This window comes from Petaurus breviceps, unplaced genomic scaffold (genome assembly GCF_028583685.1).
Source record: "Petaurus breviceps papuanus isolate PSGF00001 unplaced genomic scaffold, PetGlider_PUasm1.0 221, whole genome shotgun sequence".
NCBI classification, from domain to species: domain Eukaryota; kingdom Metazoa; phylum Chordata; class Mammalia; order Diprotodontia; family Petauridae; genus Petaurus; species Petaurus breviceps.
In genome coordinates, this window is record NW_027185877.1 from 12,248,880 (window position 1) to 12,254,212 (window position 5,333).

The 5,333-nt window shown below is 35.7% G+C and overlaps 1 pseudogene; it reads left to right on the forward strand.

Annotated features, from left to right (window-relative positions):
- The first annotated feature begins 1,394 nt into the window (after positions 1-1,394).
- On the forward strand, positions 1,395-2,412 carry LOC138166352 (coronin-1C pseudogene; annotated as a pseudogene).
- Positions 2,413-5,333: the final 2,921 nt, after the last annotated feature.

Consider the following 5,333-nt stretch of genomic DNA (forward strand, 5'->3'; position numbering starts at 1 on the left):
TTTTTTTGTCTTTATTAATTTGGTTGTTTACTTTTAGTTTATAAGATTCAGTTCCACAATCCCTTGGGTTTCAAATTTTCTCTCCCTTCCTCTCCTCTCCCTCCCCCCATGGCAGCATACAGTCAAGTATAGGATCTGCAAATACTTTCACATTAGACGTTAGTCAGGTTATAAAGAAGGATTGTAATGGATGGAACACTGGGAAAGAGGAAACAAAACCAAACAAGAAAAAGAAAGAGAGCAGGTAGTTTGCTTCAATCTGCATTCAAACTCTGTTCTTTCCAGTCTTTCTCTAAATGTAGACATTTCTCTACATCATGAGTCTTTTGGAGTTATCTTATAACCCTGCATTGCTAAGGAGTCCAGTCTATCAAAGTTGGTCATCACACATATGTTGTGTCTGTAATTGTGTACAAATTCCTCCTGGCTCTACTCTTCTCACTCATCATCAGTTCATATAAACTTCTCCAGGTAAATATGAAGTCCATCTGCTCCTCATTTCTTATAACATAATAGTATTCCATTGCATTCATATACTACAACTTGTTTAGCAGTCAGGAAAGAGAAGTAAGAGTATTTTTGAAAGGGCTGACCATGATGTCTAGACTTGGTGATAAGGCAAATGGATCCAAAAAGTGATTGAATGGGAAAAGAGGGATAAGTTGATTTTGACTTACCCCTATGAAAACTGCTTGAACCACCCCATACCTAACCTGACTCTCATTGCTCCACATATATGCTATCTACTCTGCAATGACCCAATACTAGCCCTGTCTTACCTCCCAAAAGATATATTAATAAATTCTATAGCTTTATTATCTCTAAAATATTATATTCACTAATGTTTGTTAACATATTATTATATCAATTATATTACTTATTATTCCTGGAACACAATAGGTACTTTAAAATGCTCATTTACTTAATTCTATCCTCGGACTTAGAGCTAGGTTGCACAATAGATAGAATACTGGACTTGGAGTCAGGAAGACTTGACTTTAAATCCAGCCTTATATACTATGTGTCAAATCACTTAATGTCTGTCTGCCCTAGTTTCCTTCTGTGTAAAATAGGGATAATAATAGTAGCATCTACCTCCCAAAGTTGCTGTGAGGAAAAAGTGAGATATTTATAAAATGATTTGTGAACTTTAAAGTGCTATATAAGTGTTAGGTATTATTAGTATTGTTTATTTTTGCTTTCAGTCCAGACTTGTGATTTTATTATTGTGAAGCTGGTCCCAGTACAAAAAAAAACTTCCTTTACTTATACAGATGAGCAAGTTGTCTGAAACTTATGGTCATAGAAAATTGTCTGGGACACAGAGAGAAGTGACTTCTCACAGTCACTCAACCACTATGTTTTAGAAACAAGACAAACCACTCTGATTCAATATAGATTTGTGTTCACACAACAACCAAGTCATTGCCAGTAGTTCAGAAGATTGCATAGTTATGGTATGGCACATTCTAGAACATGAACTTCCTCTCCCTCAGTATTTATTTTGGAAAGACATTCAAAATCTCATAGCTTGGCATCCAAGTGCATGCAACAATCTGTTTAGTGCAGGTTGTGATAACATGGGAATAGGGGAAGCCCTCATAAATTTGGATGATATGTATTTAGACAAATTTATAAGGGGAGATGTAATAGAAATGGTAGTATGATATGTACAGCATCCAAAAACAAACAAAAAAGTAAGAGTAATTCATCCTAGGAAGTAAGAGATTGTTTTAGAGAAGGAAAAAAAAATTACTGTAAGAGCTCAGCCCTTCAAAATGATAATAGTTACAATTTTGGCAGATAGCAACATTTAACCACTAGTTTCAGTCACATTAGTGAATGTTGGCTTGCATTCTGGAGTGAAAAAGCACATAGGAGCCTATTGCCCTCCATGAAATAGATACAATGGGGCATTACTGTCATTCTATGATTCTTATACAAAAATAATTTATTTATGTGGAAAGGGTAACAGTAGCATCTGCTATTTTGAAATCACAAATGAATCTCCAAATGTCCACTACCTCAACACTTTCATTAGTAAAGAGCCTCTGAGGGGTATGGGTTACATGTCCAAGAAAGAAATGCAATGTTAACAAATGCGAGATGCCACATTCTTCAAACTTCATAAGAGAAAGTATGCGAACACATTATTTTGATTGCTCTGAGGAAATCTGCTCTTTTCTAGGATGACCTGTACCTGGACAGAGTAGGAACAAAAGCTTCTCTGGAAGCAGAAAAGTAGTTTGAGTGGAATAATGCTGATTCCTCATTTCCCTGAAATATGGTAACATTAAAGTAAGAATCAGGACCTCAAGGTAGTTGAGAAAAATCTTCCAGCCTTTAGTGAACAAGAAATATGACCTGATTAGCCCTTTAAAGAGAGTGGCTGATGGTGCCAGTACTTTGTAAAATAAAGCATACTAAAAGAACATATAAAATCACCTAAGTTTGAAGTGTATAGTTGAAATAATACTGATTCCCAAATTGGAAGGACCAGGATTCTAATTCTGGTTCTACTGCTTACTAGTCATGTGATCTTGTGCAATTTATTTAGCTCCCTTAAGACTCAGTACTCTCTTCTGTTAAAAAAAATTAAAGCCTATCTTATTGATTTCACAGGATCTTATTAAGAAATAAATGGGACTCTATATGAAAACACTTTTAAACTTGAAAATGAGCTATCAGTATAAACTGTTATTATTAAGTTTGTATTTATAGTATTATAATTACTTTATCAAGTCACATTCAAGAGCAAATTGCTGTTGTACAACAGCACAAGATTACTGTTTTTGCTGTTTTAATTAATGTTAACTAAAGGAGTTTATCCCCTGTAAATTAGCCCTGGGGCTCTCCTAGATGTCAGATTAAGCAAGAATGAGCACTCAGACCACAATAATCCCTTTTATTGTTACATAGAAGGATACAATTACATAGCTATTCAGGAAAATACACTTCCTAAAGGATATATGCCTAATTCTAGTGATAGCACCCTGTACAGAAATAAGTTTCTCATCAGGTCAGAGAAGCAATAACCTTCCCTAAATTGCTTTAAATTCTCCTCAAATGTTAGGTGCCATTTAAGCCTCAGTTCCTTTTGGCCACTGTTTAAATGTGTTCATTAGAGTGAGCTTTGTACCATGTGTTTTGATAATTGCTTCTCTAGATCCCCCCCCCCCCCATATCTTAAAAAACCTTATTTCTTTGCTTCCTCATAGTTAAATTTTAACTTTGTGATTTCCTTTGGAGTATGTCTCCATTTTGATTCTTTGCAAACAATCAGACATTCTGAATCCAAGTTTAATAATTTGCTAGTTTTTATACATGGTATGTATCATTAATCAACTTTCAACTTGTGGTAAACAGATTTTTTTTAGCTTCAAATACTTCTGAATTGTTCCACATGTCCTCAGTATGACTGTACCAAAATATATCAGCAGATTGGGGATTTAGAGGGAGCTTCATGAAATAATCAGATGAGACAATAAAATGCATAAATCAATAGAGTTTTATTATAGTATGTTTTAACTCATGCAAGTGAGAATCTAAGGCCTAACATGTAATACCTAGAGACAGAGATGTGGAAGAATAAACAATGAGGGAAGAAGAATTTAGAGAACAGGATATTACTAGGCTAGCTTTTGATGGTATGGTCTTCAGGGCCCAGAAGAAGAGAGGTAGTCAATTATGGTCTTTTGGAAAAAAACTGCCTTAATCTTGTTGTATTCAGGTTCACCAACCTCCCCATGATTCCTCCCAGCTGATGTGTAAAGTTTTTGAATCATTTTTCAAGAAATAAAAAATATAATCTTAGAACAGTGTTTAAGAAAACAAATCATTAGACATCATTCTCTCCAAAGTCAACAACAATCTCTAGGTTTTTTCTCAATCCTTCTCATCCTTATTGATCTATCTGTAACATTTGACAATTGATCACCTTCTCCTCTTGGATGCCCTCTTTCTTGTGTAGGTTTTCATGAATATGTTATTGATATCTACTTTCTCTAACACTAAAACCAGAGCTTCAAGTGTGACACTCCAGACCACGTTGTCACTAAAACCCTTCTAGTCTTTCATAGTGGACAGTAGCTTTTCCTATACAAAATGTTCCAAAAATATTTAGTGCAGTTTTAAGCAATTAAAACTCAAAGGAGAAAAGTTTCAAGTTGTGTTCCACTGTGTGGCCACCCATGGTTGAAGTACAGGGTGTTTTAAGCTTTAATAGTGTAAAACTGCATTAAGACATTTGGGACTCCCTGTACTTCAATCACAGGTGATTACAAAATGGAAGACCATTTGAATCTTTTTTTCCTTCACCAACACACAATGAATGATCAAAGGAAAGGAAAGTCAAGTACAGTTTGTGACTAACTTCTCTTTATGGACTCAACAGAGTCTTTGCATGGGTAAGGACCTGGAGATAATCATCTAGTTCATTTACTTTTACTATTTGAGGTAGGACTACACCTATACCTTTCAAGACTAATTAGAACTTTCTTTTGCAAAAAGACTTTCAGGAAATGAGATTTTTTAATATCTACACCTATAATCACATACTTTAACCTCTCTAAGTTTTAGGAAATTCTTCTTTACATCTATTGTTAGTATTGTATGTTCTGGCTCATTTCCTTTTACATTTGCATTCGCTCCTTGTCTACTTTCTGAACCTTAACCCTGAATAATTCTTGCCATCTGCCTTCTGTGATACTCTTAAAATACTGGTAAAAGAAGAATAAAAAGTCATACAACTTTATTGAGTGGATCCAGTACAAATTTATGTGTAAGGTATTTGTACCCATGTAATATATGTGTGTCTGCACAGGTTAGATCTTTTCCAGTGTTCTAGTTCTTGATGAAACCAGCATAATGCCATCAACAAAGAGAAGTTTCAGGACTTCTGGGAACCAAGATGGTGGAGTAATCAGAAAATCACCCTAACTCTCCCATATTCACCTCCAAACAACTATAAAATAGTGCTCCCAAATGAACTCTGGAATTGTAGAACCAGCAAAAGAACAAGGTGAAACAATCTTCTAGCCTAAGAAACTTGGAAGATCAGCAAGAAAGGTTCATCTCAGGTGAAAGATGAGTACAGGCCAGGACAGGAAGTGTTCAGGAAAGCCAGCAACAAGCCTTGCTTTAGCCAACTAGTGGGAAGTTCTGAGCCCCAGTGTGGCAGCAAGCAGACCCCAATACTGGGGTCCCCCATATGCCTCAACATAGCCAGGTAAATAGAATGACACAAGCTCTAGGACCCACCAAGTGCCTAAGCATTTTGCCCATACCCCTGGGCAAACAGGCAGATACCAGAACTAGAACCCCCCTTGTATTTT